Source organism: Grus americana, chromosome 4 (assembly GCF_028858705.1).
Source record: "Grus americana isolate bGruAme1 chromosome 4, bGruAme1.mat, whole genome shotgun sequence".
Classification (NCBI taxonomy): domain Eukaryota; kingdom Metazoa; phylum Chordata; class Aves; order Gruiformes; family Gruidae; genus Grus; species Grus americana.
In genome coordinates this window covers 38,222,322-38,245,760 of record NC_072855.1, presented here as the reverse complement: position 1 = coordinate 38,245,760, position 23,439 = coordinate 38,222,322, and positions in this window count along the sequence as shown.

Sequence of the window (23,439 nt, the reverse complement as noted above, 5' to 3'; positions counted from 1 at the left end):
CACTGCAGATGCTGGTGTAAATCCAAATATGATTATGTCAGTAGATACCTTTTATGTGCACTCCTGTGCTAGTGAAGATTAGATTTGAACTCTCTCTAAAAAAGACAATTCATTTGTGCCTTTGAACATTTTCATTTCTAAATCCTGGCCATATTGCCTAATTCTAATTCTTCTGCGGACATGCATGTTGCACTTCTGCCACCCAGCTTTGATTGCAATTTTTCTTATCATTTGCCAAGTACAGCTCTGATTTCCGCATACAACCTTGCTTGATCAGGACATTCAAGCCTGTTATTATTTCCATTTCAAAGCTCCTTCAGCAAAGTAGCAGCACCAGCAGCAATTCATCTCTTCACAGGATGCCATCTCTGTCTGTACTGACTGTTTCATCAATGTCCAGGACAGAACATCTATAACCCTGATCAGTGTTTTTCTTTCCTCCTTCTTCACTTTCTCCTGATCTTGAATTTTTACTTCCCATCTGAATTCCTATTAAAGATAGTGTTTTATTCTAAATGTCTTTGGATAGCTACAGAAACTTGCTTGTTTTAATTCAACTTTCAGTCATATAAGGATGTTGCATATTATGATGTTTGGTACCAGTATGATTCGTTTTATCTGCTAAATGACCAAACAAATGTTACTGGTTTTAGAATAATTTTTCCCTGCAAAAGGTATGAACACTGACACCTCAAGCTGATAATACTACTAACCAGGTACAAGCAAATCTTTCAAGTTCACTAAATATAATGTCTTTTTTTTTCTTTTAGTAGCTTGATCATTTTCGTTGTAGTGTACTGTGGTGGGTTGACCCTGGCTGGAGGCCAGGTGCCCACCAGAGCCGCTCTCTCACTCCCCTCATTCACTAAACAGGGGAGAAAAGGCATAACAAAATGCTTGTGGGTCGAGATAAGGACAGGGAGAGATCACTCACTAATTATCGTCACGAGCAAAACAGACCGAACTGAGAGAGGGAATTCATCTAATTTATTACTAGGCAAAACAGAGTAGAGGAATGAGAAAATAAAATCAACTCTTAAAACACCTCCCCCCACCCCTCCCATCTTCCCAGGCTCAACTTCACTCCCGGCTTCAACCTCCGCCCCCCCTCAGCGGCACAGGGGGACGGGGAACGGGGGTTACGGTCAGTTCATCTCACGGTGTTTCTGCCGCTTCTTCATCCTCAGGGGGAGGACTCCTCTCATCGTTCCCCTGCTCCAGCATGGAGTCCCTCTCACGGGGTGCAGACCTTCAGGAGCAAACTGCTCCAGCGTGGGGTCCCCCACGGGGTCACAAGTCCTGCCAGCAAACCTGCTCTGGCGTGGGCTCCCCTCTTCACGGGTCCACCGGTCCGGCCAGGAACTTGCTCCAGCACAGGCTTCCCACGGGCCGCAGCCTCCTTCAGGTGCCTCCACCTGCTCCGGCGTGGGGTCCTCCACGGGCTGCAGGTGGAATCGCTACACCCCCTCATCCTTCCTCCATGGGCTGCAGGGGGACAGCCTGCTTCACCATGGTCTTCACCACGGGCTGCAGGGGGATCTCTGCTCCAGCGCCTGGAGCTCCTCCTGCCCCTCCTTATGCACTGACCTTGGTGTCTGCAGAGTTTCTTACATCTTCTCACTCCTCTCTCCAGCTGCAAAAGCTCTCTTTCTAAGTGTTTTTCTACTTCTTAAATATGTTATCTCAGAGGCGCTGATTGGCTTGGCCTTGGCCTGCGGTGGGTCCGTCTTAGAGCCGGCTGGCATTGGCTCTGTCAGACACAGGGGGAGCTTCTAGCAGCTTCTCACAGAAGCCACCCCTGTAGCCCCCCCCGCTACCAAAACCCTGCCACGCAAACCCAACACATGTACTTTATTACAATATTTTCTATTGTGTTGATGTTGTGATGTTGTGTTGATACTATGTTGTTATTGCACACATTAATCATTAGGGGGTTTATTTATATACATATTTACTCATAACCTTTCTAAATTAATCAATAGAGGTTTTGCATAGTATACACATACACTAGAATATGATTTTAAATGTTATCATCACCATTAATTTGTACTTATGTGGGGGAAAAAAGTGCATTCACTGGTTCGGGCTTTGCAAAAGTGATATAACATTTCAGATATTTTTAAAAGTGCTCCATTGATTATTAATATCTAACAGTGAAAGTACAAAGACTGTGAACATATCATATGATATAATGAAAACAGTAGTAAGGACTAGATCAAAAACCTCTCTTTTATATTCTAAATCACTAGTACAGGAAGATTCTTTATCAGGTTCTTGAGTTTAATGATGTAAACACATTAATGACAATACCATAACAGTGTCAAGGGTTAATTGTAAGCTTATTTTCTTTCCTGAAAGAGAAATGTTTGCTAGTTCTTTGTTTGTTGTGGGGTCGGGCTTTTGGGGGGACTAAAGGGAATAGATATGGCATTTCCTAAATTTGTAAGGATTTGCAAGGTGCTCCACTGAAAAGAATGATAAAATGAGGTTTAATGAGACAAAATGCGAGGGTCTCAGTCTCGTGAGGGTACAGAAAACTCAAAACGTGTTCACACAGATTTGTTCAGGGCAGCTATTTGATGCTAAAGGTCCTACTTACAAGCCACTTTCCTCATCAGACTGTCAGGCCTGCATTTGCAGATGTCACCTTGTAAGAATAGCACAGTGTAGAATTCTTATGGGATAATTAATCAACACATTTCAATGTAATTAGTCATTGCAATATGACATATTAATGTATATTTATAATTGAAGTACTTGAACTACTGTCAGGTCAATGCATGTCGTCTGCTATTCTTCAAACCATTCATAAGTCTCAAAAATGACCGTAGAAAAATGTTACTGTGTAGCAGAAAAATTATGAGAATCAAAAAAACCTTTGGAAAGATCAAATCTGAGAAGTATAATATAATGTGATTTTTCAGGCCTTAAAACTATTCAGCATCAGTTATAAGTATTCATTGTCACTAATTTAATTGACGTTCCAAAGAAAAACAACCAGAAGTTTGCCCCAGTCATTGCTGAGAAGGATAAAACAGTTAAGTGAAGAATCGATGTGTGTAGTATTTTAAAATGATCAATGTAGGAGTCACTAATAAAACGTCAGCATTTGCAACAATTTTCAGTTACCAAAGATATTCTGTTATTTGCCTTTCTAAATAATAATAATTATTATTATTTTTTTTTAAAAAGATGTCTTATAACTGTTAGTAAATATCGACATCTTTATTGATGACAAAATCTTGCCCCTCTGAAAGTCAATAGAAATTACTTCTGTTAAGTTCAGTGAGGCCAGATTTTCACTCCATGTATGTGACATTTCACATAATAGACAAAATAAATTACTTCAGACTATAAAGTCCAAAACCTGAATAATATTTTTTTGTGTGATGAATGAAACATATAACAGATGAAACAGAAAAATGTTGACTAAAAAAAATCACCAGTTTTCATGCAGGACAACTACAAGGGAAGATTAGTAAGTTGCGGGTAGTGAGAATTCACGCTTAAACAACCTCCTGGCAAATAAGAACCCAGAAACTCTCTGTAAACAAAAGAAATCTTATTAGAATCTTGGGAATCTTTAAAGGAAAGGTATAGACTTCGTTTTGTGGAATAGTATCTCTTGATCAAAATACTATTTCTATCTATGTTCTTGTTCTGTAGAGAAAATAATATTTCACTCTATTTTTAACAGTATTAGCATAAATGATACAGTCTGAATGAAGTTAAGTCATGCAACTGATCATAAAAACCCCTTTTTATTAAGATGCTTTTTCTTCTTTTACTATTTACTATTTTCTATTTTCCTCTCTTGATTCTTTCCTTCTATTCAGAATTGTGTTGCTGGGACATACTTTCACTCAATTTTTATGAAAAGAAATATTGCTACTGTAATCTGTCCCTCAGAAAGAAAAAAAAAATCAACATTATTTCCGTACAATTCTCACTTGAACTTGGGGACTTGTATTACACATTTGGCAGCAGAGCTGTAACAGATGCCATCTGTAAGGTCTTGAACCTCAAATTTTGAAATTTATGCCTTTCCAAAACAATAAAACATTTGGTTTGTCACTACAGTTTCATACAGAGACTCTTTTTAGCCAGTTTTTCAAGCAATAAACTAGATATTCTTTTTTATTCTGACATCCATCATCTTCATGTAAATCCTCTGCAGTCTGTTCTTAAATAGTTCTGTGCTGTACATTTGAATATACTTCAAGTTTGTATTGATCTTTTTATACATTTATTCCCAGGAACAATATTGAAACTCATGCTGGAACTTCATGTTGCAGCACATAATAAAGGTTTGAAAGGCCTCAGATCTCCTATCAGTTCTTTGGTTTTAAGTGTATATTTTACTAACCTGCATGCTAGTGTGTCTCCTACTTTATGCGAACTTTGGAGATAGGCCACAGCACTAATTGAAACTGTAGTTTTACCATCTGGGCCTGATTTGTTTAGAAGTATAGGCAAAATCAAACTGGTAAGAGTATGAGAAACAAGCTGAAAGGTTAATCTGTGCCAGGCAGTAGAGGTTGATCAAAGAGCTCACCAGCTGGGGCTGCCACTTCCCTACCTACTTCATCCCTCTGTACCTTCAAGACCTCGTCCCAAATTCATTGAGAGGCAGGAATTTACACAAGGCTAAAATGCTCCTTTCATGACTCCTTCCCCTCATCTCCAGTTAGCTGCATTCAGAAGAGGTATCAAGTGTGTGGTCACCTCTTATTCAGAAGTCTGCTACTCTTGCCAAATTATTTTTATAGGTTCCAAAGGTGCTTATTACCCAACTCTTAATGTACCTATGTACATCTCAGGTTGCGGTTCCATAACTCGGCAGAAACCCCACTAGAAATTTGTAAATCTGGCATTCAGTTTTTATCCTGTAAGGGCTATACTTCAGGGCACAAGGTAATCATTCATGAGTCCCAAGTAATGGTAAGATTTCTCTAACTGTTTCACTGGAACGGCTCAGCAAGCAGATGGCGGATCCTTATTGATTCAGTAATGAAACACTCCTTGACCTCAGAGGTGCAAGTAATGCACTAAATTAGTTTTTTTAAATCTGCCATACAATGCATTTAGAAGTACTACACAGCTCATGAAACTTTTCTATATCTGTACTTTTTAGAAGAGGTCATAAATGTTTTCCATGCAGAAGAATACTTATGTAATGTTTATCACTCTGTGTACCAGGTCATTCTTAAATACTTCTAAGTCTGCATTTAAGTGAAGCATAGATATATTTCTCTAAACAGACAAATGGCATGCTTTCTCTCATGGTTTCTGGAGCTACTGTGTTACCATGGTGGTTTTATTTTCACTTTTTAAAAATTCCTTTAAATGAAAAGTATCTACATGATATCTGGTAAGACAGGATTAATATCAGAATTTGCTCTCAAGGGAATAGCTCCAGCAGAGAGATCATAATAGCCAAAGTCTTGGTAGAAAGTGTAGCTTCTCAAGCTTTATTAAGAAAACCAATACTACTCATAGTTTGTTTGGTGTTGGCCTGTTATTCATCATGTATTTCTGCTGTTTCAGCATCTAGTCTCAAACATATTGTAAGCAGAGTCTGAATGAATTGGATATATTTGCTTGAAGAAAAGTTTTGCCAGCTTGTTTTCATACTGCAGCTGGGTCAAAATGTTTTGGCTTTCAAATAAGGGCTGAAGTATCCACAGATTCTCCAAACCACGTCCAACACAAAGCAACAGCTGCTGAGTTTATCTACTAAACCACGGAGCAAGTGGCAATTAAACCACCAAATTCCAGCCATTCAGCTGGAAAGTTAATGCATCAAAACTATATTAGTATCCAAGCAAAAGAGAATTATACTGGAAAGGACATTGATAACTTTGGCATGTTGAGTTTATATGAAAGAAAAATCACAAGAGGCTTCACATTTCAACAAGGGTGATTTCACAAATAGGAAACACTGGTTGTTCATGGCTCTGCATATTTTCAACTACATTATCCCTTTTATTATTCTCAATCTCTAGTATTTTAAAAAGAACTCAGCATTAATATTCTCAGCCAGAATTTCCCTGGAATTCATCTCCCATTTTATCATCAGAATAAGCAGTCTGTTTTCAGAAGACTTCAGCAGATTGGATACCTAACAATTTTGAAAAATCAGACTGTAAAAATCTTGCTTATAATAGCATTGAATGATTTAAAAATATTTTCCCAGAAGATGACTCCAAGCAATTGGAAATCTGTCCCAACCATTTCAGAAGTCACTTATAAATACCTGGTGCATTACATTTCTATAATTAGAGTAATAGTACAGTAGAGGCTGACAGTGAAAAGCCTAGGTGAGCAACATGTTTAGCTAACTGTTTTCTTTAGGAGTTGGAGAAGAAAAGATTGCAAATAAAGATCCTATAAGTTTGCCATATAGCTACTGAAGATGAGACTCATATCACTTTGTCCACCTATAGAGATACTCCAGCTATAGTTGATGAAGGAAGACCCACAATAGAATCAGTGTCGAACACAGACAGATGGTATAACCCACTCCTGAAAACATTTCTTTCACTGTCTTGCTTCTCAAAGGATCCTAGGGTCTGACTTCACATTAAACATTTAATTTTTGGATGGATGATGTTAGAGAAAATAAACTGTATATGCTGGTGGGCAGGTTGCCCCTTTCCGTACTTTGCTTTCCTCATCTGTTCACAAAAGTGTCTACTGAATTAATTTTTTAAAATTGCCTAAGATTCTTACTAGAAAGTTGTTATTAAAATACCGATGATGATGATTCTTATTATTATTACACAACTATTAATCGGTATTAATATTATTACACTAAATTTACATTAGTGTAATGCTCTGTATCCCACATTACACAAAGACAAACAGGTCTGAGTTGCCTAGAGACAATCACTGGATTGGGGACAGAGCTAAAAGACAAACACCCGACAGCATTCTGCAGACATGTTTGTCCTCTGTAAAGTGAGATGGCTACTGACCTTTCTATACGACTGGTTTTCTCCTACTATGCTCTTTTGTAAGAACTAATTGCATAGATATGGGCGCTAATGAAAAATGGTGCCATTTCTGCTATTCTCTTTTCCTAATTGTCATTTGACAAATTCAGAGTCCTCCCATTAATTTTTTTTCCCAACGCTCATACACAATGAGAACATTATGGAGATTGGGGTATTTGAGTGGAATAGGTTCTAGTGGTGGTTGACACGGAATAATGTGGAAGTATAAGGGAAACTCTCTACTTTTAGATTCCATTTCTGAATTTCTGTACTGGCCTAAAATATCTTTTTTTACTTGTATCTGCTTCTCCTTAAGATTCACTGTGCTTTGAAAATGGCTTTACTCTCACATCATTCCAACAACTCCACAGGCATAACTTAAAACACTAAAAATTAAATGGAAGAGGAAAATTGGAAGAAAATGAGAGAAATGCATTGTATACATTCCCGTTTCTTAGGGAAAATCTTAGCTAAGCCTTTTCAAAAAAAATCACATCCTTTTCTTAAAATGGAGAACTTTTCTGTGCAAAGGAGTCATTCTGCCAGAGGGATATGTGCAATATTATACAACCTTTAGCTTCACTTGCTATGGTCAGCTGAAACTAAAAATTGCAAAAAGATAAAGTGCTCCATTAAATCCCTGTTTTATTGTATAAGTGAAATTGTATGACTATACAATAGCATTATATCAGGCTAGAATTAAGTCTTACAACAGACCTTAAACCACAGCATTACAGTGACCAGATGTAAGGCTTATTTAAACCGGATTTTAGAGTGAAATATTTATGAACTGATTTAAATACTAATGAACAGGCACTCCTACAGCTGTCACAGTAGCAGAATGACAAATGTGTTACATAGGAATCTCTATGTCATATAGCTGGCCATTTTTCAATAGTCACGGACACATGTTTCTTAATAATACAGGCAGAGGATGGGCAATGAACTAGGCAAGCAGAAAGACAGTTAAACAATTGGAAAAGTTTCCTTCCCTTTTCCTCAGTCACCTTATTGGCTCCCTGAGTATTTTTCCACTGCTCCCTGATTCCTCTCCCCATTTTTTGCCTCTCTCAGAAATTCAGGGTTCCATCTGTGGAGGTGTCAGTACTGTCAATAGGACTTATTTATAGTTTTGGTCAAGGCTGCAGTTTCCTTATCCATGGTGCGTGAATGTTAGTTCACTCAAAATCTCCATTGGGATTTCTTCCCTCCAAGAGGCAGCAGTGGCACAGTGGACAGGAGAGCTGTCTACTAATTGCTAACGTCAATTTTTGCTACTTCCAAGATGGACGGTTGTCCAAAATCCCAGAAACTCTTGCACCTCTCCGGCACCCTCATAACCCTTCGTAATGTGCCCCATGCTTCTTTATACATATCTGGGATGTCACCCGAAAAAGCATTTCTCTGGCACACCTCAATACTGCCTGTTATTTCTGGCACTTAGTTCCAAGAAACTTCAAGACATAGTAATTACGCCTCAGGGTGAAAGGCAAGTCACCAGGGACACAGAATAGTCTCAAGTCTACTTTTTATAAAGTTTTCAGGCAGCCAGTTTACGCTAGAGAGTGTTAGGAAATGAGACAGCCTGCGCTAGTTTTCTCTCAGATGCAGTGCACAAAGACAATATTGACATAGCAATAGACCAGCAAGAACAACAGAAAGTCTAGTACAACTGATCCAGCAGCTCTACTGTAAATCTCATCTCTGATTATGTTCCACAATGGCAGCAGTAGGTCAATAAGGCCAAGTCTCCTCTTTGTCCTTTACTGGTTTTACTCTTAATCTTACTACTCTAAGTAAATATGAAAGTGATTTTTTTCCAGTTGCAAAAGTAAGCAGATACATAAAATGTAACATAAAGGATAACCTCTATGTGCAAAATGATTTAGGGAAAAATTTCAATTAAACTTATCATTTTTTCCTGCTGTCACCTTTTGAATATTTCCTAGCTTCTAACTAAAGATCACGAATCCTGAATTATAAAATTCATGGGGTTTCTTTCAAAATAATTGAATGTAATTAAGGAATCAGCTAAATATTGCAGCTGTTATTAAATGCTTCTTCAATTCTACGAGGCATCCTAGTAACAGAAACTAGTGAATTGGTAAAAGTCGCAATGTAAGCAAAAAGTTTACAAAACATATGCGTGATCTGTCAAAAGTGCTAGCAGACTAATTTAAAAATTTTAACTCACACCTGGTGTCAATGACAATATACTTATGATGCTGAATAATTTATTTGTCATGTCCAGATCATTTCCATCATAAAAATAGCTACTTTATTAAATAATGAATATATGTAGTTAAGAACATCATCATGAGGATAATTCTTAGTGATAGATATACTGGATAAAGACTGTTAAGGAACCCAAGTGCCTTCCTAAGAGGAAGGTAATATCCTCGCTTAAAGAAGGGTATAAAAGTGTTTTAATTACTGGATTTGAAATATTGAGCAAGGTATTTTTATATTGATCGTCACAGAGATTTTGAAATAGATTTTCATAGTGCACAGCACTGCACACAGACTGTGTGCAGGATGAGAGCAGCGTGACCTTTGAGCAGACGTGGTGGTAAAGTCAAAACCTCCAAGAGGATGGTTTGAATTCAGCAGTCTCTCACTTATTAATCTCATGAAATTAATTAGTTTTATTGTTTAATAGAAGAGAGTGGCCTGTGATCAATAAAGAGCTGGTTTCATCTTAATTATTGTTCCTTACTCATTAATATAGAGTTTTCCAGGTTCTTATTAACTCTGCTAACAATCTTGGAATAAGTTTGACGTGCCTTAAAATTCTGCTAATCTCATAGGTTACATCAGTATCCTGAGAACATACTTTGTTTAGACATTGTGGAAACGTTGCATTCTGCAGTGTCTCCAGTATATGGTGTGAAAGCACTTCCTTTATGCTAATGTTTTGCCTTTAGCAGTTTTTTATCAGTTGGTAAGCAAACACATCTTTGTGCAAAATGCAAATGTCCATATGCAAGCATTTTAATGCCACTGTGCAACAATTTGCACAGTTGCGAAATGGATGTGGAATAATGTTGTTTAATATTATTTTGGTTACTCTCTTTACAGGTGTGTACGTATCTGCAAGGGGCTAAGCAGTGGAAATGCAGCATCTGTTTTAGAAACTCATACACATAGAAATAGCTACTTTGATAAATCTTGAATTTACAAACCAGGTTTATTCAATCTTTTTGATACCTGCATATTTAGTGAGTTCTTACTAATTTCAGATTAGCTTCTTTGATCTCATGAAATGTTCTTGTAACCCATTTCAAATCAAAACTGTATGCAGACTTTTCTGAGCAAGTTGGTCACCATCCCCTCCACTAACTGCTGGAGTAAAAATAAATGTAGTTCTGGGAGAGACACTTCTGAGTTTCTTTTGTTTTCAGGAAGAATGGTTATGATTCCTTAATCACTGCTGGAGAGGCAGGGCATAGACTACAGTGTACCTGTGTGAAATGGGTGTAGCTGAACAACAAAGATTAAAGGATACATCAGGAAGCCGAATGGCTCATCTAAAGGAATATGTTAAGGAGGAACAAGACTTTAGGAATGGAAGGATGAAGAGAAGGACTGAAGGTAGGGAAATATGAAGAAAAATAAAAGTAACTACTGAAGAACTAATTAACAGGACACTGAAGAAGCATGGAAAAAAGCAATGAGACATCCAGCTCCTGAAAGATCAAGGGATGCTTCAGTGGAAGGCACTCAGGCTGAAGTGTTCTATTGTATTTATATTGCTTTATCTGCAAAGTATCCCACAGCTAGTGCATGCTGAACAATGCGTGTTTTGGCACTGACCCCCATCACAAATACCCATTTAGCACCCTCAAGGAAAAGAATTCATCTTGTATATAGGACATTCACATGTCTGTTTCTGTACCAGTCTTTGAGAAGAGCTGCCCTCCATCACCCACTTTGTCCCAAAATGGGTGTCAAGCTCTTACATGTGGTGGTGGTGGTACAGCAACAGAGACTTCAAGGAGCTTTCAACAGAGGCAAGGGAAAACCTGTCACCACTGAAACAGGGTCTTGATGCTCACAGCAGAACTATCAGCCTGTCTTACATTTTTTGCTGTGCTCAGCCTCATGGCAGTCAGTCAACAGCAGGCTGAGATTAAAGCTGAATTGCAGGTACAATCCTTTCAAAGATCAGGCACACCCTGTCACCGTGGATTCATATCACCATCCAGTGGTGGAATTGCATCGTCAATGCATCATCAGAGGGTGGCCAGCAGTTGGCATGTTCATTTCATGGCAGAAATGGCTATTTTTAGTTATGTGAGACCTACGTGGAAGTTGGACACTTCAGACAACCAGAGAAATGTGGCAAGTTTTCCATTAGCAAATCTGCGTAAGCCACTGCCTGTGAGAAGGTATGAAGGGCTACGCATTAGTTGGCTCACTTCCATCTGGTTGTCCCCTAAGATGTCCAAACACCTTCCGCTGCTTTCCACAGAAATATTATGCCAAGCTGTTCTGAAATCATTAAAGTTCACACACAGTGTCCACTAGAGAGGTCCATAATTGTTACAGGTTTAAGGGTCCTGTAAGTTATCAGCAGTTATGAATGGACAATTTATATAGAGCTGCATCAACCCTGTGGCTTTTTGAAAGAATGAGATATGTTCTGAAAATTTATTCAATTCCGTGTGAGCCATGCTGTCACCTAATTCTGATTCAGTGATAGATGGCTGTCAAGGCAATTCAGTGAAAATGGATCGTGTAAAGGAACTGTCATATGTAAGGCCATCTGCAGCTACACTGTTAATATCACCTCCCTTTCCAGATCCAAAACTACTTTCACCTATTCATGCTTATTAATGTGAATCTCAAACCTCTCTACCATCTTCTTTACATCTCTTTCCCTCCTGTTTCAAATACATTACTCTGGTGTTCTATCTTCCTTTTCTTTCTAAATTTATTCTGCTTCTGTATGTCACAGCTTAGCCATTGCAACTCATTTTGGCTGTCTTAAAGGCCTAACATACACTCAATTTCTTAAGTGTTTGCATGCCCTATAATCAAGTCCTACTGCACCATTTCACTTCCACACACACAACCCCTCTCCCAGCTTTTTGACATATGCTTGTTATTTCTTTTCTGTAGGGACTATGGGCAAATTTCAGATTTAGCAGATGCTCCTTATCCAGGGGAAAAGACCTAGGCAGATGAAAACTCACATTCCAAAGCAAAACATATCACACTGCAGCAAGAAGTTCTGTTGGTCAGGTGCTTCATATTTGGCCATTTTAACTGTGAACTATTTACATACTAAATATATAAAACTGTCGTAAGCATGTACAAGATTATTTCCAGGTCACTGGGGCATAAGTCTTTATCCTTCACCAAGTTAGTAGAACTGGTTTAGGATCAAATTGCAGGAACAGCATATGATGAAGTAAAGGAAAGTAAAGGAAGAAGTTCAAACATGCTACCATCTTACCCTTTGCTGTAGTTCAAACTATTTCAACCCAATAAAATTAAAAGAAGACTTCTCCCATAAGTAGTGAAACATTTATGAACAAATTGTGGGAGTATTAGATTCTTGTTTTATTTGTGAATATTTCCAAACTTGAATTAATTGAGTAACTATCTTTATTAAAAAAAAAAAAAATTGCTTGTTTTCTCATCTGTTTTTCTGTAAGTATACTTAAAGCTTAGAAAAGAAATTGCCTAAGTACTGTATTATTATAAAATGGAAACAATGTAATTTCCTTGAAAATCTTCTGTTATAATTCAAATTAAGGATTTCATCTATTTTTTTCTATTAGTGTGACACTATTTTTCTAGTGTCACACTATTTTTCTCACCTTATAACTTTTGGTATTTTTGATTGATGAATGTATCAAAGCAAAGCTGTGTTGGATAGAAATGACATAATTTTCATAATTTTATATTAATAGGCTTAAGAGCAAATGTCTTTTCTCATCGTTTTCAATTCCTAAATGCTAGTTCTTAAGGAATATTATTTAACTCAACTCCTCTTATTATTTTGTTATTCCACCGTTAGCTACTCCTTGAATTTAACACAAATTTAGCCCAATGCACAAGCAGATCTGACAGTATCTAACTTCATCCCACCTGAATTCAGCTCCGCTTTTCTTCTGTACTTCAGAAGAAGTAGAATAACAGCTACTGCAGCTTTTTTAGCATCTCAGATTTCTGTGAGTTAACATAATCCGGACTGCAGAATCAGCTCCATCAAAGAAAACTACACTGAGTACTTCACTGTTTCCCAGCTGCTTGGTGAGGTGCCTCATCCATGAGTGCAAGAGACGGTCTATGAGACAGAAGATGTATACTCTATTAAACAGACATTCTTAGGAATACCTACTGAAAGGGAGCAATATGTCAGTGATTTAGTTGTCCAGATAAAGATTTTTAAGATTATTGCAATGCTGAGATGTATATCGATCATTTGATTATTTTTTTCATTTAAAATGCATTCCCTGACATTTTTAAATCATTTGTTCACGGACGGAATATATCTCAAACATTCATGAATACATATGGCTTTTGGAAATATGTCATAAAGTATTTAAATTTTTTTTATCCCTCCTCCCCTTTATTCATTCACTACAAACTGCTCTGCAATGTCATTGGAAATCTCATGATCACCCAAAAATGATAGGTCATAATCCTTGAGTCTGGTTGAATTACATTCAGCAAAGGACTAGAAGGTCGAAAGAGGCAAAGATAGTTCAGCACAGGAAACAGAACTTTCTAGGTCCCCCAAGCTACCACGGAGTCTGCCACCCCGGCACAAAGCAGGAGAACCTCTGCAGCTGCTCTAGTTTTAGAAATCTGTAATCATTGGTTCTTGAGAATCCACTGAGAATGTGATGCTTCAGACACAGCCCTTTACACACGAGCTCTCTTTCCCAGGGAACTGTAAGGCATGGGTAGCGCGCAGCGCATTGAAGATGCTAGCAGAGACTGTTCCAGCAGAGATTCCTCTTCTGGTCCTTCCGGGTTGGATTTTGATCCTTTTACAGCAGCGCAAAAGAATCGTGCCAGGATTAAAGACCTGCCTCATTCACTTTTGTGTGTCTTTATAGTCTACCACATTTCATCCTTCCCAAGCTAGTACAGGTGCCTAGGGCAGAAACTACATCTTTCTGCTCCATTATGTCATTTTCCTGTGCTTTCAGCTGTTCTGTGGTGTTGGTATTGATTGCTCCCCCTGCCTGCTAATACTCTTTTTCTAGTTCTCTTAAATGGCTTTTTCTGTGTAGTAGCTGGTTGCCATTGGTGGCTTTACCGAGAGCAAGTATCTTATTTCTGAAGTGCCCGTCCCAAACACTTCCTTTATGTTGTAGAGATGGTGGTGATTTTCTTACAACTCTTCATTAGTGACTGGTATTTTCTATGTGTTGCTCAAAAAAACATTATCGATGCTTCTACCTGCAGTTGTCTCCTTTTCTCCTGAAACGGAAAACTTGGAAGCATTGCGCATCTCATACCTTAGCACTGAGATGATAACATTTAAGGCACGTAATTCATTTTTTTCACGCTAGTACTGGCTTTTATTCCTACATATCGCTTTTCTAATACTAACATCACTTCATTCTTAACAACTCCATTGGCTAGCACACTGAACAGGTAGGTTAACTGTTCTGTTTTCTCTATATTTTTTCCTCCCAGTGGGATATTGGTGCTTAATCTGCGAGTTGCAGGAAGATTTGTTTCAACTGAACTGATTTAGAGCTTGCTTGGTCTGTTACTCTTGTCAGATTGTCTTTGTTTAAAACTTTTCAGAGTTGTCACTTACTGGCATAATGTCTTCTAGGCACTTGCCTCTGGCTCTGCCTTTCCTTTTTTTTCTTTTTTTTTAATCCTATACACATCTTCATTAGTCACTCTGATGGTTAAGGGTGACTTAGTCCTATCAAAGCTTTCTTTGAAACAATCTTACCAATTTTTTGTTGCTGTTGTTGTTATTTTCTACTTCAATTCTAAGCATTTATTTTCAGTTTTACGGTTCTAGTCATCTGATCCATGATTTCCAGCGCTGAAAATAAATTCAGTTTTAATTGCTAAGGCCACAATGTATTTTATTTATCTTTTTTTCTCATTTTAGTTTTGTTTTCTTACTCTCCATATGTTTTTTCCAGTATTTACACATCGGTTTTAACATCTGAGAGTCTTTTTTTTAAGAGGAGAAGTACTTCTCATATTTTGCACATTTGCAGTTTAGACTATTCTGATATATGTTGTCTTTCCTGCAGCCTGACTCTCATTGGGAAATCTGTCCAAAGTTGCGTGCATAATGACAAGATAATTGCTGGGTTTCCTTACGACATCCTCCACTCCAGAAAACACTTGGCCATCTAATTAAGAAATTAACTAGAGCACAAGCACAAAACACTCTCTCTAAAAAGTTTTCTGAACCAGAGATGGTACATGTTGCTTTAGTTTTGAGTATGGATGGAGTTAGCTGCAACTCCACACAAGATATCATGGGTTGGGTCATGGAGGAGTGTTCTGGCTTGGGGTATTCTTTCTAGTTTCAAACCAAGTCTCACCTTCCTTGCTGAATAAAACCAGGAAAAAAAAAATATATGAATGCTTACCATATATATTTCAAGAAAAACATTTCAGTAAGTTGCTTAAAAGTTTATGAAAACATATTTTTACTGTGACTGCAGAATTTTACATGAAAGGCAGTAGAGAACGGAAAAATTTCACGTACAATGAGCTTTGGATCTTGTCGTCTTCAAATGGACTGAGTAAAGTTATACTGACTTATCAAGAAGCTAAGGAACATGGTAATAAAAATGAGTATAATGTCTAGTTAAAAATGAATTAGATACAATTTTGCACTTTTCTAAATTAAATTCTGTAATTTCTCTGTGTTAGAGCTGGGGGCATTCCATAAATTGTATTCTGTTACTGCTATGTACATAATAATAAAATTAGAATTATCAGTTGTCAAATGAAAGTAAAAAACCTGAAAACCAAAACCAAACATCGTTCAAAGCAAAATATAAAACTTTAATTAAAGAACTCAGCAGGTTAGGCCTCTTTCATGTTTAAGAAATAACATAAAGGAGCTTCTAAACCTTCTTCTTATTTAACCTCACAAAAATGCCTCAAATATTAAAAATTGTTTTTGTTAAAAACACTTAGATGAGTAAATGCTTGTCCCTAAGGGATAAACTTTGTTAGGGACTGGTTAAAAAAATTATTTTATTAAAGAATTTGTGACAAATAGAAACTTTTTATTGCTTTTGTCTTTCTTATTGCTTTGCAAAATGGAACTGATTAATTTGAATTTTACAGGCAGTTAAAAATGAGAAATGAAATAAAATTTCTTGTAAAGCAGTAATCTATTCATAATATAAAATTGCATTTAAAGAGCTTACAATGAGAATATATTGAATTATTCATTGAAAACAATGTATCCTTTGAATTTGGCCTCTGAGTGTGGTTGCAAATTGTCAATGAGCACTCATGAATTTTACTAATGCACTTTGTTATTTAAAATTCTTTGATGGATTCTGCATATAAATATATTTATGCATATAGATTATTTGTGAACTCTCTTCCGTATTAGTTTATTCAAATGTTCACGATGCAGATTTTTTTTTTCCTTTGGTCATTTACAAACACCATTTCTTGCTGTCTTTTATTATTGTTGAACAACATTATAATTCGATCTCCATCTTGGAAGATTCAGAATCAAATTGAATCAATTCGTAAACTTTCTGTCTTAACTTCAAGGAAATTACCTACCTTCTCTGGTTTGTTTGCTTGTTTGTTTTAAAATTAAAGATAATATAACTTCTTTACTACACAAGGCTTACTTGTGACAGCGACAGAATACCAGTATCAGTGCAAAAATACTGTAACTATACTTGGAACCAAGATGCCAAAGAAATATACCGCAATGTTTTCTCTTTCATGAGAAGATGGGATGTAATACATAAAGATATCTCTAATATGGCAAAAGCTACACACACAAACAGAAAAACCAAAATCCCCAAACCCAGAAGCAATAGGTACGTTTGCCGTTAACATTTAGCTGTTGTTTGGAGACTGAAGGCTGAAAGAAAGAAAAAAGTCTATACATGTCTCATGCATTTTGCTTCTATGAAACTTTCTTTTCAGTTACATTTGGTAAGAGTCGTACAGATTTGCACCACTTATGTGGCAGACAGCCATCAGCTTTTGTCTCCGTTTTTCCAGTAATGTGAATACACGGTTTCACGGCCAAGATGATAATGGAGGTGCTAGACGCCTAAAGACTTTTTTATTTTTTCCTACCAACTTCATGAATTAAATGTATTTGATTCTCTTTTCTTTATTTTCATTTTTTTATGCTCTCACTAACCTTTTGCCACAGTCATTCATCAAATACAGTTAAAGCATTGCTGTCTGCAAAGGCTATGCTTTCCTAGCCTTCTCAATTTCTTTGATTGTCATACCACCGGCAAGCAGGGAACTAGGAGCTTGCTATGTTATGTTAAGCAGTGACCAAACAATAGGATTTCACACATCAAGCATTCGCTGAACTTAGGAAACTTTTACTCTCTGACCCTATTCTCTGTATTTTCTGTCAGTTACAAATTTTAGGTGCATTACTGGTCCTAGTTGAAGAATACAGTAATTTTTATTAAAAACTGTCGTCTAAGCTTATGAATTAATTAATTATTTACACATTTACTGACATGGTGTAGTCATGATATTGTTTGTGTCATTAAGTGCTTAGGTTTCCAGGTTGATAAGAAACTTGTGACAAATGTCATGTGTGACATATTTCATGTATCTATGAACAGCATTTCGTTAACCGATTCATCTCCACATTTGTCATCATCGGTCAGTATTACGTCAAATTATTGATACAGTGGCTTTGCCTATTTGTCCTTTTGTTTTGTAGGAACATTGCATTTATCACACAATTAGCCTCTCTTTTGGGGTTCTGTCCCAGTATTCAGGCTCATTCACAATGCGAATATTCACTTGCTGTTGGATCCTTCTGTTATTTGTACTTAGCATTGCACTGACCATTTCAAGTCATCAGAAGAAAGACAAGGATAAAAAAACCTGTATTCATTTATGCCCTAGATAGTCAAGTCTCTATGTTGCTTTGCCAGTACTGTACTGTATATATTTCTATTGTTTATATAATACTGCAACCAACTACATAATATTTTAAGAATTCAGACTTTTTTTATTAGTGCAAAAACTGAGTACTGAATGAATCCCAGTGAAAACTACTACCTATTTAGTCCCTACAATTACTCTAGTCACTGTCGAGGAATAGGTCCCTCCAGAGACAGCAATAAAATCCCAATATAGATGTCTCTGATACGTGGATTGAATGAGCACTCTCTCCGTCCCGCATCATAAGTACACAGCTGAATTTAGGTGAGATATACCACATAGACAGGATTTTGTGTGAACTTTCATTATATCATACTCCAGCTATTGCAATTTACTTCTGCCTGGCCTCTATAACAAATGTATGGTGTCCTCACCTTTTGTTCAGTACACTGCTGCTGCGATGGGTGAAGACAGCTATCTACCCTCCATGGTTAAAACTGCTGAACTCCAAAGAAATGAGAGAATGTCATTTCCCAGCCATTGATTTATGACCACCTTTAAAATTTTGCTAGTGCTGGGATGTTTACAAGAGGTTTTTTGTTTCTTTTTCTTTTTTTTTAATGTAAAATTTCCAGGATATTTGAAAAGTACTGTGCTCTTACCAGAGGATCTTGGGTCAGCTTAGAATTATCTACATTATGCTGCTTTTAGAAATTGGAGCAGGAATAATGATTGCTGCATTCCTCCTTTATGTACACTTCCATTTACCTGATTTTACTTTGCCTTCTTTCCCCCCACTCTTTAACACATCCACAATGACCTGGTGCCACAGTCACTGCAACTTAAATATTTAGATTTGGTGAACAGTGTCTTCTAGCCACTGAACTGTATTCCTTACTGATGCACTTACTTACTCTACAGAGGCACAAAATAAAACTTGTAAAGCATTTGCAGAAAATATGTCTGTTTGGTTTTTGTTTGCTTGTTTTGGTTTGGTTTTGGGGGTTTTTTTTCCTGTGGAAATAGCAGTTTCAATCTCTTTCTATCTAGCAGTCTTTATTTAAAAGCAGAAAATAAAATTAAGAAATGAAACTACCCCTATGCTTCACAGAAGACTGTGATTTTATGGCCATTTAGCATTTTTTAACCTTTTTGTTTGTTTGTTTGTTTTTCTTGCCAAGTCTTTCCCTGAGCCACAGATGCCATTTCCTATTCAGCTGTTGCTCTGTTTCTTACAGACACCCTGCAGATCAGATGGGTAACATTCCAACCCAAATTGGATCATTTGAGTAAGAAATAGCTTCTCAAAATCTGTTACTATTTCCTTTGCATTCTTTACTTTATTCAGTTTGTTGGCTGTTTTGTTGGTTAGGGTTTTTTTCTTCTTTTTAACCTATAGTTCAGATCCTCAATACAGACTAATAAATATGTTTGATTTTAAAACTGTAGTCTCAAAAATATTGTTATATCAAAAATGATAATGAACATCCACAGCCCAGCCCAGCCATTTCTAATTTTTATTGTTTCATGCATGATGCCATTGCAGTTGTTATTTCCTTTAGTTTTCATTGGTTTAGTTCATTACAAAAAGGAAAAATAGATCGAGATATTTTACTTCAGTGGCAATTTTTCCTTTTCAAACAAACTGAATATTACCACTTTAATGTTCTTTGTAAAGGAAAATCTTTGGGTTTCTCCCCTTCAGAGTATTTAGAATTTAGAATCAATATTACCTTTTCATGTGGCCTGAAGACAATTTATTGGGACCTTTTAAAACTTTAAATGCTTTTTTCAATGCAAATAAATAATTCAGTGTGGTAGAAAGGAAGTGATTGAAATATTGCTGGCCACGGGCTTCCAATTATCTTTGGGCAGGCTGGAAAACTGGACCTGTGCATACTACTTTATCAATGAACCTTTAAACCCAGAGAAGGTTGACGTAAATAAAAAGACCTTAGTTCTTCATGATTTTGTTTATTTTACAGTGCTAAACAAGTTAGGAAAGAGATCTCCAGCAGTACAAAATGAGGCCAAACATGGTGAGTTTCTCATGGTGTCTCAAAAAAGCCTACTCTTTCCCTATCACACACACACATGCCTTTCCACGCACCATTATTAGAAGTATTCCCAGGGCTAAGTCATATACTTACACTTTAAACAAACATAAGCATATTTCTTATCTTATCAAAAAGACCATTTTTCTAGCCTTCCCTTTGATGATTCTGAGCCTGTCCACTTTTGTTGTCTGCTGGAAACCCTGGAGGGTCTCTGAAAGAGAATGCGACAGAACTTTGGGGACCTGAGCAATTTGAAGATTTGTTTTCCCTTATTTTTCTTGACTTTCCAAGAGCTTCTAAACCAGTGAAGTTGTTCAAAGGCCTTACAGAAAATGCTGTGTCTCAGAAGACTCCTGCTGTGCTTTAATGGCTTAAATTTATCACGATGGTGTCTGCAATTAATGAACACAATATAAAATGACCTAATTCTGTAAAACCATCTGATATATATATATATTTTTTTTTTAAAAACCCGACCTTTGATCTGCGAAAATCATACCATACTCCAGTATGACACATAATATATGTTGTTTATATTCTTCATTAGGCTTTTAAGTGCAATATTTTAACACAGGAACTTTATACTTGTATGGACATGCACCTTAGAAAGATGAATCAATCTTGTGGGTCATTTCAGCTTTCTGGTCACTGCTTTATCATGTAGTATCACTGGGGTTCAAGTATTTCCTATATCCTCCTTCTGGCAGGGTTTTGTAAATTGGAGAATCCTTACTCTCATCTGCTGATTTCTTTACTGTCATAACAATCCCGCTTTATATTGAAAATTGGTCTACTCTGAAGCTTAAATATTGTTTTATACTTTTATGGTTTCTATTTTCTAAGTGAAAACTAAGATTTATGATGCCCTGGAGAGACCACTTGGTTTCAGTCCTTCAAAGAGAAATGTTACATTAAAGACAGTGTTGGTACCCCTGCAGCGTATCAGGAATTTATTATGAAATATAAACTGCACAAGAAACAAGAGATAACAGTGAACATGGGCAAGGAACTGACATAGTGTATTTATTTTTTGTTTTAATGTGGAGTTATGAATATTTATTGCATTTGTGGAAATTGCAGTTTCTGAGCATAAAACAATTTTTAATAGTTGAGCTACTTTTGCCAAAAAGTAACCCTCCAACTCATGTCAAGTTCTCAAAGCATTCTGTGTATATCACCATTCAGGAAGTTGCTAACCACCTCCAGGGTGTTCATCAGCTGTCTTGCAACAGAAAGATTTATCTTTTCTTTTTTTTATATAATGCTTTAATAAATTCCACTTAATAAATGCAGCACATTTTTTAGCATCACTGTAAGCAAAAGCAGCAAAGATTTTCAATCAGTTGATACTGTGTAGTTTATCTTTCTCCAGCAAAGACAGCTGCTCATGAGCATTCTTTGATTAATACGAGAAATCCCTGATAGGGAGCTTTCATCTCTGGCATCCATTAAATTACAGAGCCATGTAGTTGGAATTGTGTCTCATCATCTGAGGCTCAAATCTGGGCTTTCAGCACTGCATCTACAGATGGACAGTCAACAGGTGCACAAATAGAAAATATCAAGGCAAATGGAAAAAAATAGCCAGGCTAGATCAAATTGGCAAGTGCATCTGAAAAATAACATGTTAAAGTTTAGAGAACAAGACTGCTACGCATCAGCAGAACAGCCACAGAGAGAACAATTGGACACATCCATGTAGTGTTTTGGAAAGATTCGCCATGGCACAGTTAGAGCAGGAATCACTAGCAGCTCGTAAATGTTGATGAAGACAGTCAGCAAAACTGGATGACTGACAAGAACAGGCCAAACCATGTCTCCTATAATTATGTGAAATAGTGATTCAAGTATATATGTAGGAAGATAACTGTCAATGAATTAAGAAAATGAGCAATCTTTAAAAACAGAACAAAACAAAACAAAACAACAAAAAACCCCCAGCAGTCTGGACAGCAAAGAATGTTGAAAGCCAGTGTTACAAGAATTAAAAAAGACATAAGGTAAACACACATTGCTTTTAATAGTGTCGGAAAGTAAGAGGGGGCTGTTGATATGATGGTTTAAAAGTCTTATTACAATACTGGTTCTGGTTATACTGAATTATTGTATTCAACTAAACCTGTGTCTGTACTGAAATACCAAAAACTTTCTGGAATTTAATCTTTGCAACCTGGGTCTGTAAACTTTTGCACCCCCTGAGGCAGAGTCTCACAAAAATTAGGCTGAGGGGCATGTTGATCATCACTAAAAAAGGTTAATTTGTATATTGGACAATTATTTCTTACATTTCAGAGTAATGTTTAAGAAGTAATGATGACTCCAACATAACAAAACCTGAATGATGTAGCCTAATATGACATGGCCAAATCGGACCTATCTACCAGGATTTTCAACCTGTTATCCCTTTGCTATACAGCTATAAAATGTATGTTAATTCAACATCCTCTTTTACTAAGAAATGGTTTTCTTACTACCATTATTTTATTGCTTTATTATAAGATTAGAACTATGCCTCTTTCAGATTTAGTCATAACGGTGCGGAGATGCTATATGAACACATATATATCAGTTGCCACCATATGAAAAGATTCTTTGGCCTAAAGGAGTCCTCCAAAAGTCACAGTGATCTTTTCTGGTTGAACACTGTCTAGGGCCTTTATATAAATGCAGTTATTCTTAGTGAATCAGGGTTCAATTTCATAAGTGACCTTAAAATAGTAGACAAAGGATTACTTATGCTATGAAGAGAATCTAAAGAGAGTGCCTTCTTTTTTTTTTTCTTCCTAGTCTGGTTTCTTCTGAAGGTATCTTTGTAAACCATGACCAAACAGTGTGATGTTAAAGAATCTCAGCTGTGTTAAAATACCTCTAATTAGCAGCCTTGCAAATACCTTGTATAATGATAAACTGTCCCAAAATACCCTGATGGAGTCTGGTCAACCAGCTTTTAGTCCCAGGATCCATTCTGACTTACAGAGGCACTGCGAAAATCTTCTATACTCCACTGGAGTGCAATTCTGAACAATTATTTCCATTATTTCAGAAGGAATTCTGCATGCAGAATGCCTGTGGAGTCGGGCTAGTGTTAGTATTTGTAGCAAGTAATTCACCGTGATATTTAATTTCTCAAAAGTCTTACCATCAAAATAGAAAAGGCAAACGTGAAACAATCAGGCAAGACTATCACAGTTTCCCCACACAGTAGTCTATAACTGTGACACAAAAGTATTTTCCCACAAGAAAGAATGAGGACAGGACCTGGGTCACGGTAATTCTACTTTTTTCAAACACTGGAAGGAATCCTCTGAAAAACTGATGTGGCCCTA